Here is a 17522-nt window from a genome sequence, read left to right as displayed (position 1 = left end):
TGTTTGTGTTCATGATTTAATTAGCCATTTTTCTTAGCACTACTTTAATAGCCAGATTCATGTCCTCTTCATTCCCCCCCCCCCCCCGCCCCCACCAAAGATAATCCCACACTGCCTTCATGTCTAATGAGTAAGGACTGGTTCAAATGACCTCTTTCAACTTAAGACTCTGTGATTCTGTTAGCAAACCCTCATCCAGGGCCTGCCAGTACAATAGATTCACTTTGAAGGGGAAAAGAAAACAGATGGGTAAGTAGATGTTGATCACCCTAAGCCATTTAGTACTGTTCTTGACAATGCAACTCACCTGGTACTCCTTCCTGAATTATAGCCTCCAATATGGTGCATACCTCTGACAGCTGGGGCACCATTTGGAGAGTGAAGACAAGATATGCAGTTCGCAACCACTGTGTCTCACCCACGCAGAAAACCATTCACCTTCCGCTGACCCAACAACCAGATCATAAGCTCAACTGAGAAACTGGGGATGATGAGGAAAGATAGAGGGGAAAAGAACAAGATTGCTTTATGCAGGGCCATTGTCCAGATTTATTCTGGGTCCCTAAGTAAGACCCCACGTGCTGTTGCCTAAGAAGAGAAAACTAATTTTCAACAGTGGGGTGATTTGTTTTAATCCTTGAAATTATCACATTTCCAAAATGCAACTCGGAGCAGCTTAACAGGATCAGAAGACTGTTCAACAAATACTGTGCTGTCCTGATCTAGGCTAGTATGAAGAAGGGCATTCTACCACGTGTTCTTTTTTTTAAGCTTTATTTATTTTTGAGAGAGAGAGAGAGAGAGAGAGAGAGAGAGAGAGAGAGAGAGACAGCATGAGCAGGGGATGGACAGAGAGAGAGAGAGAGGGAGACACAGGATTCGAAGACAGTCTCCAGGCTCTGAGCTAACTGTCAGCACAGAGCCCTACTGGGGGCTTGAACCCATGAATGGTGAGATCATGACCTGAGCTGAAGTTGGACGCTTAACCGACTGAGCCACCCAGGCACCCCCCTGCTGTGTGCTCTTACTGGGATGATAGTCCAGAGCCAGTCACAGCCCTTCATTTTGAGTTTAAAATAAAAAAAGAAGACTGACAGAAAATAGTAACACCAACCCCCAGTCAACAGGTTCATAAAAATTAAGCACTCCTTTTGCCTTCGGCCTCCTCTGAGTGGCTTCTCATTTGGACGCAAACCAGATCTTGTCATCACCCAACAGATGTAGCCAATGGCCATCGTGTATACTTGGAAATGACTCTGATGTGCATTCCCATAGTTCCCATTCATCTTTTTCCTCCCTAATTTCTTTTTTTAATGTTTATTTATTTATTTTTGAGAAAGAGTGAGTGGGAGAGGGCTATAGGGAGAGAGAGAATTCCAAGCAGGCTTGGTGCAAGACAGTGCAGAACTGTGAGATCATGACCTGAGCTGAAATCAAGAGTCCAATGCTTAACAGCTAAACCACCCAGGCGCCCCTCCTCCCTAATTTCTGATGAAATAGATGTTTGCTTCCACAGAAGACTTAGATTTATACAACAAGGATATTGGGCATGTGCCCATTTGGCTTGATTTTCATGCTGTGGTAACATTTTAATGAGATTTGCTCATTATGAATCTTAATTTATAGGAGTAACCGAAACCTGTTTCACTTGAGTTAACATTTGCTGGTATCATGAATTTTGGGAAATACAGGTACAGAGCAGGCTATGAATGAACATTCAGACTGCAGGTCTCTGAAGTATTTGGTTTATTGGAAAACGATATGGATAAAAGAATAGTTTTTAAAAGAGAGCTATAATAGCAAGTAGACAGGACAGGACGGTGTTAAGGGAAAGAGGAAGGAGGTGAAAGAGACACTATGTTTTTCCTCTTTATTGCCTCTTTCCTCATCAGCCCAGATCTAGGAGGCATCACTGTGGCTTGGTCCCTTAGATATGCCCCTGTGTGCTCTCCTACATTATAGATTTATTCACATACCCTTGGTTGATTAAAGTCAACAAGTAAGTTTGAAGTGTCAGAGTGTTGACACATCACAAGGGGTGGTGGCTGGCAGACGTGACTTGTTTGAGACACATTCCAGCATGAGGACCTTCCTGGTAGACCTTGTCTGCTATAGGCTTTCCCAGCTAAGCCCTGGGCATGCCTCCCTCTTAGGTCTAGGAGCATTCATTGGGGATGTATGTGAGAAGCCCAGAACAGTAGGATCTGACATCATTTGCTGGCCTGGGCACCTGGAATGAGCCTTGGCAATGATGAACTCATCAGATCTGTGTCTTCCTTCAGCCTGGTGATTGGGTTTCTCCTTCAATTTCAGCAGTTTTATACTCATCTTCCCATTGGGCTTGAAGCCCTGTTCTGAACCCCAGATGATTTGAATGGTGCCTCATAAGCCAGGGCCGTGCTTGCCTGACTCCCCCCAGGGGGTGCACAGCCTGTGAGATGACAGAGATTCAGGCATTTATCTCCAATTTGATGCTCTTTCTGCTGCATATGAGCCTCTGAGAGCCACAGACTCATTGAGAGGAAGGCCCCCAGCCTAATCTATACTCAGAGAAAAAAAATGCTTCACACTGTTAACTTCCTTGAGGACACCTGTGTCAAATATTTGAGGTCCTTGGAAAGAGAGTATAAATGCACATTTAGGAGGTATGATGTGATCATTTTAATTTGATTAATTTCCCCTCCCCCCCTTCATTTGCCTCAGTGCTCAAATCACATGGGTGGTCTTGGTGACATGGTCAGACACTATTCTGAGACTGTCCAGGAGCTCCCCTGGAGTCACCTCATTATCATGAGCTCCCTGTGGTCCCAGAACCCCTCCATGGATAACTGACACTCCTATCATAGGGAAGTTCACCACCAGAAATCCAGGCAAAGACCAGACAAATTTTTCATTGTATATCACCTGCCTTTCACTTTTTACTGAGAGTCCAACAGCCTGGGAAGTACCTTGGGCTCAGTCATCAGCTCTCATTCCTAATTATTTACAAGTAGACTTCTTTTACAAGGCTTGAATTAAGACTCAAGAACAGAGACAAAATCACATATATTTTACAAATTTGCTTTACCACAGATTCCTTTTAGCTCAAATTCCTTAAGGCATTTAATCTAATAATGACTCCACTGTATTGTGTGTTCCCTGTGAGCTGGTCCTGCCCCCAGAGGGTCAGGGGCTCGAGGCAGACTGTCTAGTTCCTGTCCCAGACCCTCTGCTTCTTAGCAGTGGGATCTTGCAGGGCTGTCCTAGGGTGTGTGGCCCTGGGCAAAAATTTCTGTAGTGCATCATCTCTATACAAAAGTTTGAGGCATCTAGAATCGTCTTGACATGTGAAAGAGCTAACCTGCTGGCCAGCAAACCTGCTTAGTGGGACACCCTGTTAAATCTGGAGCTAGTCCAGGGCTCTGAGACAACCCTCTCCTGAGCAGTGTGGGCATCTGATCTCCCCCAACAAGGGTGGTAAATTAAGAGGTGGAGAGAAAGGAAGACTAAGGCCCCTGCTATGGGAGGGCCTGAGGCCCAGAGCAGAGCAGGTCTTCACTGTTCCCCACCCCCACCTCCCCCAGCTTGCCAGCGCCTGAGGGTGTTGCCTGACATTGGGTAAGATACTTAATCTCTCCTTGTCTCGGTTTCCTCATCTGTAACATGAAGGTGATAATAGTGCCAATATTAATAATAATTAAGAGCAACCTCATAGGGTAAGGAGAAGGACAGAATGTTGAATATATGCAAAGTGCCTGAAAGTGGAGGCTGGCAACAAAATGAATTCTCTTCAGGTATTAACTCTTTTGTTCTTTATTTTTATTTATTTTTGAATTTATTTTTATTTATTTAAAATCAAGGTAGTTAACATATAGTGTCATATTGGTTTCAAGAGTAGAATTCAGTGATTCATCACTTACGTATAACCCCCAGTGCTCATCCTAGCATGTACCCTGCTTGGTGTCCATCACTCATTTAGCTCATCCCTCCCCCAACCCCTCTCCAGCAACTTCCAGTTTGTCCTCTGTATTTAAGGGTCTCTTATGGTTTTCCCCTCTCTCTGTTTTTTTCTTATATTTGCTTCCCCTCCCCTATGATCATCTGTAGTGTTTCTTAAGTTCCACATATGAGTGAAATCATATGATATCTGTCTTTCTCTGATTAACTTATTTCTCTTAGCATAATACCCTCTAGTTCCATCCACATTGTTGCAAATGGCAAGATTTCATTCTTTTTGATGCCCAAGTAATATTCCATTATATCTATAATATATATGTAATTTATATAATTTTTTATACACACATACATACCATATCTTCTTTATCCATCGATCAGTTAATGGATATTTGGGCCCTTTCCATAATCTGGCTATTGTTGATAGTGTTACTATAAACATTGGGGTGTATGTGTCCCTTTGAATCAGCATTTTTATAGCCTTTGAATGAATACATAGTAGAGCAATTGCTGGGTTGTAGGGTAGTTCTATTTTTAACTTTATGAAGAAACTCCATAATGTTTTCCACAGTGACTGTATCAGTTTGCATTCCCACCAACAGTGGAAGAGGGTTCCCCTTTCTTTGCATTCTCGCCAACATCTGTTGTTGCCTGAGTTGTTCATTTTAGCCACTCTGACAGGTGTGAGGTAGTATCTCACTGTGGTTTTGATTTGTATTTCCCTGATGATGAGGGATGTTGAGAATCTTTTCATGTATCTGTTAGCCATCTGGGTATCTTCTTTGGGAAAATGTCTACCCATGCCCTCTGCCCATTCTTCACTGGATTATTTGTTTTTTGGGTGTTGAGTTTGATAAGTTCTTTATAGATTATGGATAGTAACCCTTTATCTTATATGTCATTTGCAAATATCTTCTCCCATTCTGTCGGTTGCATTATAGTTTCCTGATTATTTCCCTTGCTATGCAGAAGCTTTTTACCTTGATGAAGTCCCAGTTCATTTTTGCTTTTGTTTACCTTGCCTCCAACAATGTGTCTGGTAAAAGGGTGCTGACTGTTTTCTCCTCTAGGATTTTGATAGTTTCCTGTCTTACATTTAGGTCTTTCATCCATTTTGATTTTATTTTTGTGTATGGTATTAGAAAGTGATCACATTTCATTCTTTTGCATGTCACGAACCAGTTTCCCTAATACCATTTGCTGAAGAGACTGTATTTTTTTTTTGTATTGAATATTCTTTCCTGCTTTGTCAAAGATTAGTTGGGCATACATTTGTGGGTTCATTTCTGGGTTCTTTATTCTGTTCCATTGATCTATGTGTCTGTTTTTGTGCCCTTACCATACTGTCTTAATGATTACAGCTTTGTTATATAGTTTGAAGTCTGGAATTGTGATGTCTCCAGCTTTGGCTTTCTTTTTAAGCATTACTTTGGCTCTTCAGGGTATTTTCTGGTTCCATACAAATTTTAGAATTGTTCTAGTTCTGTGAGGAATGCTGGTGTTATTTTGATAGAGATTGCATTGAATGTGTACATTGCTTTGCCTAGTATAGACATTTTAACAATATTTGTTTTTCCAGTCCATGATCATGGAATATTTTTCAATTTCTTTGTGTCTTCTTCAATTTATTTCATAAGCTTTCATAGTTTTCAGCATAAATATCTTTTACCTCTTTGGTTAGGTTTATTCCTTGGTATTTTATGGGTTTTGGTACAATTGTAAATAGGACCAATTCCTTGATTTCTCTTTCTGCTGTTTCATTCTTGGTGTATAGAAATGCAACTGATTCCTGTCTGTTGATTTTATATCCTGTAACTTTGCTGAATTCATGGATCAGTTGTAGCAGTTTTTGTTGGAATCTTTGGGGTTTTTCATGTAGAGTATCATTTTGTTGGCAAAGAGGGACAGTTTTACTTCTTTGCCAATTTGTATGCTTTTTATTTCTTTTTGTTGTCTGATTGCTGAGGCTAAGACTTCAGTACTGTGTTGAACAACAGTGGTAAGAGTGGACATCCCTGTCATGTTCCGACCTTGGGGGGAAAGCTCTCAGTTTTTCCCAATGGGGATGATATTAGCTGTGGGTCTTTCGTTTATGCTGTTGAATTATGTCCCTACTTTCTTGAGCAATTTTATCAAGAAAGGATGCTGTACTTTGTCAAATGCTTTTTCAGCATCTATTGAGAAGATCGTGTGGTTCTTTCTTTTATTAATGTAATGTATCACGTTGATTGATTTGTGGATACTAAACCACCTCTGCAGCTCAGAAATAAATTTTACCTGATCATAGTGAGCAATTCTTTTAATGTATTGTTAGATTCGATTTGCTAGTATCTAATGAGAATTTTTGCCTCCATGTTCACCAGGGAAATTGGTCTGTAATTCTCCTTTTTAGTGAAGTATTTTTCTGGTTTGGAATTGAGGTAATTCTGGCTTCATAGAATGAGTTTGAAAGTTTTCCTTCCATTTCTATTTTTTGAAACAGTTTCAAAAGGATGGATATTAATTCCTCTTTAAATGTTTGGTAGAATTCCCTTGGGAAGCCGTCTGGCTCTGTATTCTTGTTTGTTTGGAGATTTTTGATTACAGATTCAATTTCTTTTGTGTTTATGGGACTGTTCAAATTTTCTATGTCTTCCTGTTTCGGTTTTGGTAGTTTATATGTTTCTAGCAATTTATCCATTTCATTCAGACTGCCCAATTTGTTGGCATATAATTGCTCATAACACTCTCTTATTGTTATTTGTAATACTGTTGTTGTTTTTAACCTTTAAGAAATCTATACAATTCTATAAAATATCTATTTTTATTCACATTTTACTGAGGAGGAAATTGAGATTCTACAGAATTAAACTAATTTGTTCAAGGCCACACAAATACATGTTAGGTGTGAGTCAGAATTTGAATCCAGTTTAGCCTGACCCTGAGGCCTGCCCATTTTCCTGTATGCTCCATTGCCAAGTTGAATTTATGATGTCTTTTAAAAATCACAAGTAATTCATAAAGCTACATTTTCATGGTCTGATATCAGTACAGGCATTATTTCTGGAATGCAGGCTGCATGTAGATACAAACCAAAGCTGCTGGAGAATTTTCTAGAAGCAGATGCTGAGGAGCAGAGTGGACCCTGTAATGCTAGGTCATCAGCAGTCATTGTAAACTATAAATATGTCTCAAGCCAGCACCCAGTGCCAAAGCCTCCCTTCAGGAACCAAGTGAGTTTCAGTCAACCCTTCCTTACAGGCTTTGCCAAGCACCAGAGGCTCCTCTCTGCTCTCCAAATCCCCAGGAATGTTTAAACATCCCTACTCTTCCGCTTTGGCTTTGAGAGGAAAGTGTTCAAAAAGGATCCCATAGCTAAACTGCCTTTCCGAGAGGAATCACTTAGTGGTATGCTGATGGGCGGAGTTGAAAAAGAAATATGTCATTCCAAAAGCAGCCTATAGGCAGCTTCAGGAGGGAAAAAAGGCACTTTAAGGTACATATAGAGGAGAACACCAGTTGGAAGTGACAGGAATCCACCAAAGTGAGATGAGTCATGTAAGGTGGGATGAACCAATTGGGTTAGGGCCTGGTGCAAAACTAAGAATATCTGTACCAGGTATAGATTCTGAGCATTGCATTTGGAGATCTGGATGGGGGGAGACTGGGGAGAAAAGCCAGGAAATGAAGTCACACCCACTGCAATGAGAAGCAAGTTTCCCAACTGGGGACCCTCCTTGTTGGGATTATCCCAGGGACACCAATGTCAAGGGCATTGCCAGTAAGTTTAGAAATTTAGTGGGAACACCTCAGCTATGATTCTGACATGAGTGACAAGAGATGAGAACGTATTGTTGACATTGCTATGCGACTTTGTGGGTTTTTTGCCAAGCAAAATAGTTTCAAATAATTCCACAAGATGGAATGATTCCCCTTCGGAAAATGGAGTGTGATAAAAGCCACCAAAATCCACCCATTCAAGCCTTCAGATGATCAGGCTCAGATTAATCAAGAGTTTCACTATGTTAGGATAAGTATAATTGAGCATTATTCGTTTTGATTCGGCGGTGGTCATAGAGACCTTTTCAAAGAGGAAGGAAATGAGGCCGGTGAGAGCAACTGTGGATGGAAATGTCAGGACACAGGGAGGCAGTGCAGGTGAAACAGCACTGAGCCAAGAGCAGCAGCAGGTGATTTCAAAAGGCTAAGGTCAGCTAATTTCCCTGCGTGGGGATGTGAGAGAGCTTCTCAGCAGACCAGAGGCCCTGCAGCTCAGACTTCCAGAGACCTAGTCAAGGTCACACTGCCCGACTGGAGGCAAGATGGAGACTGATCACAAAATGTTCTTGCTGCTGAGTAACTGGATCCAAAACTCAACCAGCTTTGAGTTCTGGTTGTTTTCTACCACTCCTTTTACTTAAAATGAGAGGACAGCTGTGATATAAGTGACATCTGCCTTCAAGGTCCTTTGCCATTTCTTTTTTGCTGCCTATCTCTAGACACTGGGTTCTCCCACTCACAAGTTGACTTAATTAATAGATAAGATCTATTAACTTACACTAAAATGTTGTTGGTTTAAAATATTGCCCTTCCATCCCTGATGTATCTTTGTTGTCATTGTTAATAATAATCATGTAGAGAAGAAAATGCTTATATCAGGAGGGAATTTGAGGGAGCCTTCTCTCTGACTTCAAACCTCTCTGAGTTAGAGAGCTAACTGGATTTGAAGGCAGGAAGCTGGACTTCTGGTCTCTGGCACCGGGAGGCCTTGTCATCTTGGGCAAGTCACTTCACCTTCCGAGGTCTCATTTTCCTCATCTACAAGTAGGGCAGAGGCATGATCTCTAAAACTCCCCTTAAAAGTGTTCCAAATGCTACCTGTGAGTCACCTGTGGGTAAAGCCAAGTGTGTTAGTTAACATGGCTTTGGTCCAGCTTCATAGCACAGCACAAGGAGGGAGCAGTGCCAAGGGGTCTAAAGCAGTTTTAGGGTAGGGCCAGTGAACAAGGCAGGGAAAGCAAATGAGAAACATTATAGGGTCCACCACTCTGGCCCGGATTGCCTGGAAATGTGATTGGAAGCAAGCGTTGTAGATGGCATGGACATTGATATAAGCAAACCTTTTGTTTTCTGTCATTATGTATGTAGCTCTGCTCAACATGGGCTCAGTTGCTGGCCAATGATACACTTGGAAGCTAGAGATAAAATATTATGAAAATGAGTAGTACTTGAAAAATATTCCCGAAAAACAAAGCCCACTCCTCATCCCAGCACACTAGAAATAACATTTTGCTGCTCTAGTGACTACAGATTTCACACCAGGAATCATTCTTGCTCACAAAGTGCTTTTCCTGGTTCTGATTAGGATTTTTGCAACAGTCAGTCATGAAAAGTCTTGACAGCTGCTGTTTACATTGTAGGTGGGGGAGAGGTGAACTGAAAGGGAATTGTTTGTGTTTCTTCTGTCTTGCCATCAAATACCAGTTACCTTCAGCTGAACTATCCCAGCTCAGGGACCTTCACTTTAACAAAAACTAACTCAGGCCCTGAATCAAGGCCCACGGGAAGGACCAGGGGGATTTGGAGCTAAGGAGGGAGGGAGGGCACAGGTTGCGTTTACTGGCTCCTAGAACATCATCTTTTGTTTTTCACTGGATTCAAAGCACTTATTTTTGTCTGGGAATTCATCACAATTCGAACCATGGCCGTGCCTACATTGCTTATTATACAAAGCAGGTCCAGTGACTGGTTGTTGGTCTTGCCATTTGGCAAAGGGCCCACATCCAAATCAACCATTGGATGTCTCTCCAGGATGCTGGGAGGTCCAGGCGGAATGTCCCGAGAAGAGAGTGTTCTAAGCTGAGCCCAGGAGAGTGGACTTACGCCCCCGCGTTGTGCACTGCCCATGTGACTGGTCGCCTCATTTTTCTCTGTTCTTGCTAAAGTCCTCCAGTATATGGCTCCGGAAAGACCTTCCTGTCCTGCATGCACAGCCAATGAGCTGTGCAGCACTTTCAGGGCCCAAAATAGAAAGTCTGCAGGCACGATGCATCCCGAGGGGCCATTTTGTGCTCGACAAGAGCCTGCTTGCTCAGATGTTGCGGGGGTGGGGGGTGGGCTTCTCAGAGAAGACCAGACGCGGCTCAGGGGTGGGCCTCCGGGAGAGTGGTGCTGACCCTCAGCGCAGACAGCACCCAATTCTGTTACCACCCCAATAGTTCTGGCAATCATTTCAAATCTGCCAATTGCAGCATGACAGCTAAGTCCTGGCTTCTCCGCTCTGACCCAATATGAAAAAAAAAAAAAGTTGATTGCTTTCTAAGATTAAACAAGCTTAAACACACTGCTTTTAGGAGTTCCGAGGGTAAAAGAGGTACTTGGATATTAACATCAGACCAAACTATTAAGAGGAAAGAAGGGAAAAAGCTTTAAACAAACAAACAAAAGCCTTTTTACTGCTCTGTTAATCCACCTTGAGATTTGATGACTCATGTTGTGTTGCCTTGGTAACCATGACATAAGAAGAGAGAGAGTGTTGGTGGGGAATCCTTTCGCACCTCCATCCTGTGTCTCCTCCTGTGAGGGCTGAGAGTTGACCCTGTGTGTGTGGCCATAGCCCTTTTGCACCTGGACTCATTTCTCTGTCACATGGCGGGACCATGGGCTGCTTGTCATTGATGATTTTCTCTGGGTGAGCTGTTTTGATGGATGGGGTATCTGTCAGTTTGCCCAAGGGCATCCAGAGTGTGATTAGAGGCTCTGAGAGCCTTTCTCTGCCCCCTCCCCAGCTCTCCTGATGGGAACTGTGGTTCAGCCCATCAAATGAGGCCTCTGCAGCCCCAGGGTGGTTTTGGTTTTGGGAAGGTCTGGTCTGTCCTCCCGATCTGTGACTGTGGTCCTGTGTTATGACAGCCCGGTGGACACATTTGATCAAGAATAGTAGAGGCTGCCTGTCTCACCACAGCACTGCCCGCTGGGGGAGGATGGGCAGATTAATGTGCGGGCTCCTGGCCTGTCTTCTCTGTCTCTAAATCCACAGATAAACTCCTATGGTCTCTGATTTGGGCTCTGGAATGCCTGAAACAGCCACAACATAGCTTAAGGTAGACCCTCTCTTTGAAGCAGAATTTATAGTAATGGCTAAACCTTCAGGGGAAATCACATTACAGCAAGTCCTTTCACAAAGAAATGCCTCAGCAAGCCTTTTCTAAACCCTGGGAAGACCTCCGGATTCAGCAAATCCTCTGCAATTAATGATCCTGAGCAGTGACCGTTTCATATGGTTCTAGTCCAATAACTGTTATTGATGCCATACAAAGCTCTGTACACTGAATTTTATCAAAGGATGACTTGTATCCAGGAGTAAGTGGTGTTATTAAGAGGCAGCATGGAGTCATCAGAAAATTGACCACTTACAAGGAGTGTGACCTTGAGCAAGTTTCTTACTCAATGAACCTCAGTTTATTTATTTTTAGCAATAAGGATAGTAATACCTTTCAGGGTCACAGTTAGAGTTCAGGGTGTGGGAAAGTGCTTTGTGATCTGAGATGTGACATTTCAGCAGAGGTTAATACCATTGTTTTGGACTAGATTTGGATCCCTGCCAGCACAAGGACACTAAAACACTGGACCTCGGCATTGTTTTGTCATGAGACTTACAGTGTTTTCCGTGAACACTTATAAAAATGAATTTTGGAATTTTGCAGAGAATCTCACTCTTTATACTTAAGATCTGCAATGTCTAGTCTCTTGGTGTCATGCAAACAGGAGAATGAGATTATAAGTGGGGAGGAGATGGGGTAATGGTACCTCTTGCAAGCTGTTACTAATAAGGCCCTGGAGTATAAAGGTTAAGTGCAGGGACCTGCAAATCAGACAACCTGGGTTCCTGTTGAACTTCACTACTTTCTAGTCTGACATTAGGCAAGTCAGTTTACTTCTTTAGTTCTCAATTTTGTCCTCATAAAATGACTTTTGTAAATGAGCCATAATAATGACTCATCGGTTTCTTGTGACATTTAAGTAAGCCAACTCACATAAACACTTAACCCACTAAATGGTACACAGTAAGTGCTCCAAAGTGTTAGTTATGAGTAGTCTCCATAATCAGTTTATATTTCCTAATCACTTAATGTTTCTTTCAAATATAGAACTTAAAATCCACTTCGTTCTGATTTCATTTTGCTATAGGTTCAAAGTATTAGAACATACACACACACACACACACACACACACACACACACAATATCATTTCCGACTTCAAAGTTGTACTTGGTACACATTTAATAATACAGTTGACCCTGAACAATGCAGGAGTTACGGGTGCCAACCCCCAACACAGTAAAAAATCTGTGTATGACTTCTGATACCCCAAAGATTTAATTACTAATAGCCTTCTGTTGACTGGAAGCCTTACTGAGAACATAAGCAGTTGCTTAACAAATATTTTGTATGTTATATGTATTATATACTGTATTATTACCATAAAGTAAGCTAGAGAAAAGGAAATGTTATTAAGATAATCACAAGGAAGAAAAATATATTTACAGCACTGCACCATAAAAAATCCATGTATAAGTGGATTTGTGTAGTTCAAACCATGCTGATTGAGGGTCAACTATAATATGGTTAGGCATCTAGCACAGTACCTAGCACACAGTGAGTGTTATAGGAACCTATCACAGATTGATGAAGGCATGTTGTACAATGTCTTTAATACCAGTGTGATGGTTAATTTTATGCGTCAACTGGACTAGGCCATGAGGTGCCCAGATATTTAATCAAATATTATTCTAGGTGTTTCTCTGAGGGTATTTTTGGATGGGATTAACATTTAAATAAAAAGACTATGTAAAGCAGATTGCTCTTCTTAATGTGGGTGAGCCTCATCAAATCAGTTGAAGGTCTGGGTAGAACAAAAAGGCTGACCTTCCTGTAAATAAGAAGGAATCTCTTTTTGCCTGACCACCTTTGAATTGGGACATTGGGTTTTTTTTTTTTTTTTTCCCTACATTCGGACTTGAACTGAAACATTGGCACTTCCTGGGCCTTGAGGCTGATGACCTTGACATGGGAACTATACTATCAGCTCTCTTGGTCCTCAGGCCTTCAGATTCAGACCGGAACTAGACCATCTGCTCTCCTGGGTCTCCCACTTGCCAACTCATTTTGCAGATCTTGAGACTTGCCTACCACCATAATCATGTGAGACAATTTTTTATAATAAATCTCTCTTTATATGTAGAGAGAGATATAGGTATACATACTTAAATATACATAAATATACATACATATAAATGTATGCAAAATCCTATTATATATGTGTGTATATGTGTATATATTATATATATATACATATGCACACTATGAATATATATGAATCCTATATGAATCCTCTCTTTCTCCTTTCTGTAAATCTTGTTGGTTCTGTTTCTCTGGTGAATACTGATTAATACAACAGGCCCAGAAATCTGGAATGACTTTGATGAGCACCGTGGATCCATGGATGATTACTGAGCAGTGGAGTTCCTACCAGTTACCTGGAGTTTAGGAAGACAATTCTAGAACAGTATGTGGCAGAGTCTGGGTGGAAGGATATCTGGATACAGGAAGCTTATGGCTACAATGCCAGAAGTTGAACTGTGGCAGCAAGAATAGAGCATGGGATCCACTGAGAGATACAACAAAGGTAAGACCTACAGGAAGAGCTTAGACCTGACTGGAGCTGGGGCCAGGACAGAGGAAGAAGTGAAGAGGAGCATAGGGTTTTGAGGTCAGGTACTGTGACAGAATGATGCTGGTGTGCAAATGGGGAGTCAGGGAGGGAATGCTGGGAATGGGAAGTCCATGTGTTCATTTGGACTTGTTGGGTTTGGGGGTGGGGTTGGCAGAGGTGGATTAATGTGGAAGTGCTTTTGGAACTTAGAGGAGAGAGAGGGCAGGGCTCCAAGTCAGAAAAAGGGATCCTCTGCTTCAGGATTATCGGCAGAGCCATTGGACTCTCTGCCCATATCCAGGGTGGGCAGGAGAAGATGCTCTGGGGGAGGAGTGGTCACAGAGGCCCAAGAAAGGGGAAGGTAGAGCATCACAGAGCTCAAAAGGTCTGACCATTTAGATAAGTTTGAACTGGTTGGTCACACAGTCCCTTGCTATGAGTCAGGGAGGAGGAGAGAGCCGAGGCTGCTGGATCTATAATGAGGAGGCCTCCGTGAACCCCAAAACAAATTTAAAAAAAACCGCAAGGGCGGATAAAGGGTGGGGAGGGGACTTGGGTCCAGATGTTCATCACTTTCCAGATGTGAGTACACATACAATGGCTATAGCTTCCAGCAGTTCAGAACAGGCCTGAGGCTTGCCAAGGATAATGCCCTCCCTCTGGGAAGCCATGCATACTGGTGACTGCATACTGAGAGGAGCAGGAGTCAGGAGACATGGCCCTAACAAGCCGTGTGACCGGGGCAGCTCGTCTCTATGTTCAGGTTCTTGCATCTAAAATAAGTAGTTGAGCCAAGTAATCTCTAAGCTGCTATAATAGGACAAGACTATTTTACACTTAATTTCCTCCCTGTTGTAGGAACAAAATTCAATTGATTAAAAAAAAAAAAAAAGGACATCAAAACCAAAACCTCACCACATCCCTTAACAGACTATCCTCTCTGGTTTCCTACCTGAGCTTAAGTCAACATCTGGTCTTGGCCAAATCACCAGGCGGCCCTCTTTTAAAAAATCTTTAAGATAGGGGAAGGAGAGGGGAGAGGAATGACATATGCCTCTTTCCTCTCCTGATAGTGATTTCATTTGGATGAAAGGCTGTGTGGTTTGTAGGGGGAGGAGAGGATAATTTTTATTCAACCCTCATCTCACATTAATTCTGCAGGTATTATTATAATAGAGTAGGTATTATTCTCCATTTTCACAGTTGATAAAACCAGAGAGGTTAAGTGACTTCTGTAAACTCACACAATTAATTAAATAATTACTGAGCACCTTCTGGGCTCAATTTCCAGGGAAACAAAGATGAATAGAACATTAACTAGCTGTGTGATCTGATGGAAATGACTTCACCAATCTGGCTTCAGGTTTCTCCCTTTTGAAAAGAGGGGGATTCCACTCTGTGCTTCACTAGGTTCTTACATTTCACACGTTAAGATTCTGTGCCTAGGTCTCTTCATTCTCCTATTCTATCACACAAGAAACATTAGAGCCTTTGCCTGAGCTCTAAATAGTCTAGGATGTGGGAGCCTCTAGATGCAGAGTTCTTGGGTAAAAGATGAGACACCAGTTTTCTCCAGCAGATGTAGTTAGAGAGTTGACTCTGATGATTTGGCTCTATGTTTCAGAGATTATGGGGAGGTGGGGGCATAGGAGAGGATATTAGGATTCCTCCCAGATTGTTTATTGGGAGAATTATTTTAAAGCCAGCACTACCTTCTGCCCAGTGAACTTACCATTTGGAACATTCTTTAGCATATTTTCAGCTTACATCTCCCATAGGGGACAGCAGGTCATTATTCAGTCAGTTTCCCCAATCTGCCCTTGCTACTTTAATCCTTATAGTTGTGAATGATCAGTAGCAGAGGATAAATCAGACTAAAAAGAAAAAATGATCAGTGTTAATATAAATGTACCCATTTGTGTGCAAGTTTATAAATTTGATGGTCTGTGAATTTTTTAGAGTATTCTGCATGACTACTTTGCTGGAGCAGGAGAGGGCTGGGGGCATGGACCATAGACTCAGATGGTAAGACTTACAACGTGGCTTTAACATTTTTTAGATATCCATTGTGGTGATGTCTTAGCCTCTTTGTGCCTTGGTTTCTTAACTGTAGAATGAAGAGAATAAAAGTACCTGCTTTGTACGTTTTTTTTGAGAACAAAATGCTATAATTCATGTCAAGTGCTTACAGCAGTGCCTGGCACACAGTAAAAACTTAAAATATGAACTGCTAATCAGTTCTTATTATTTATAGGCAATTAGCTCAGTCTCACACAATGTCTCCGTGTTGGCTCTTTGAGGGTCTGTAATTCTGACTGTAATTCAGCCTTCCTTCTTAGAGTAACCTGAGAGCCTGACATCAATTTCCTTAGACACTTCAGAGACCACCAGGTAACAAGTTATTATCTCTTTTTATTAATGAAAAACTTGAAATGAAAAATTAAGTATCCGTTTGTTCCAAGTTCCTTTGTACATCCATAACTCAGATGGTGGTTGAAATCTCCAAAACCTTCACTGACCCAGCTCATCTTATGTCAAACCATGTTGGCTGTCGGGCACGTGGCCAGTATCTCATCATGGTCAGAAGATCCTGTTCTACCCCTTGAAACACACAACTGGTTTTGTCAGCTAAAGGGCCACACTGGGAGACTCCAATCTGTTCTTCCTAAATGTCTCCTTACACTTGGAGTCCTCACAATGCTAGCCTGTTTTCAGGTGATCCCTTGCCCTCAGCCCCCAAGTTCACACACAGTTGGGCCAGTGCTGATTCTTAGGAGGTCTGGGGCAGAGGATGAGACCATGTTCCTTCCTCTCTCTGGCCTATTGCTCTCTTTGCATGGGAGGTCAGGGGGAGCCAGCAGGCTGAGGGGAACGAATGAACTGGGGGAGGCCCTGAACCTCCTCTCAGTGCAATCTCCCTGTGATATGGGTGAGCCTTGCCTTCGGCCACTTCGTGCTGCTGGGGCACACGGAGACTGTGGGGTGAAGTTCTGGACACTGCCAGACCATGGTCTGTGCAGAGAGGATTCTGAATCAAGATGAGTGGTTACCAGAAGGAAGACTCTAAGACTGTGTGTGAGTCTCCACATCCTGTAGTCTTCTTGCAGATGAAGCATAAAGATAAAGGTTTCTGGCCAAGGGAGAAAGAGCACACCACATTTTTCATAAGCAACATTCAAAGGTACAATTGACAAAACTGTCTTGGAAAACATGGCATAAGGGTGGAATTCAGATTTTTTTTTAATTTTAGAAAGGTGCACGTAACCCTTTATGGGTTAGAAGGCATGTCCTATGATGAACTACATTAATATTTCTATGGCAAAAATGGCTGGAGAGTCACACTAAATAGGGTAAAGACTATTGGGTAGTTTCATGTCAGTTTACATCAAGTGTCACTGCCAGTTGAGTTTGTTTCAAACTTATGAACTCTTTTCAAAGCCTATTGTTTGTTTGTTTGTTTGTTTTGAGACAAGGGGCAGAGAGAGAGGGGAGAGAGAATCCCAAGTAGACTCCACACGGTCAGCATGGAGCCTGACATGGGCCTTGAACCCGTGAACTGTGAGATCATGACCTGAGCCAAAGGTGGATGCTTAACTGACTGGGCCACTCAGGTGCCCCTCAGAGCCTTTTTGATTTCAGAATTGAAGCTATAGGTGTGGACCTTTAGTACTTCATATGTCACATACTGAGTCATGAAGAGGGAAAGAAGGGAGGGGGGTGGGAGGAGGAGATTGTGTGAGGGAGAAAAAGAGACAGAGAAAGGAAGAGAGAGAGATATTCAGAGAATGGAGATGGATTTACAAACCAAAGTCCTGCTCTAGGTACCCACGCACCTGCATGGATGAGACCCAGACCGGCTCTATACAGCCAGTTCCCTAAGGAACAGGGAGAACAG

At 42.3% G+C, this 17522-nt stretch overlaps 1 long non-coding RNA gene across 1 annotated transcript; it reads left to right on the top strand.

Moving 5' to 3' along the window:
• Positions 1–10461: 10461 nt before the first annotated feature.
• Positions 10462–15757, top strand: LOC115288602. Its single transcript, XR_003907119.1, has 3 exons — positions 10462–10603; positions 13373–13600; positions 15587–15757. It is a non-coding gene; the product is annotated as an uncharacterized LOC115288602 (long non-coding RNA).
• The last annotated feature ends 1765 nt before the right edge of the window (positions 15758–17522 follow it).

Source organism: Suricata suricatta, chromosome 1 (assembly GCF_006229205.1).
Source record: "Suricata suricatta isolate VVHF042 chromosome 1, meerkat_22Aug2017_6uvM2_HiC, whole genome shotgun sequence".
Lineage (NCBI taxonomy): Eukaryota > Metazoa > Chordata > Mammalia > Carnivora > Herpestidae > Suricata > Suricata suricatta.
Note: the sequence above shows the minus strand (reverse complement) of the source record. Positions and strands in the feature narration are given on the sequence as shown.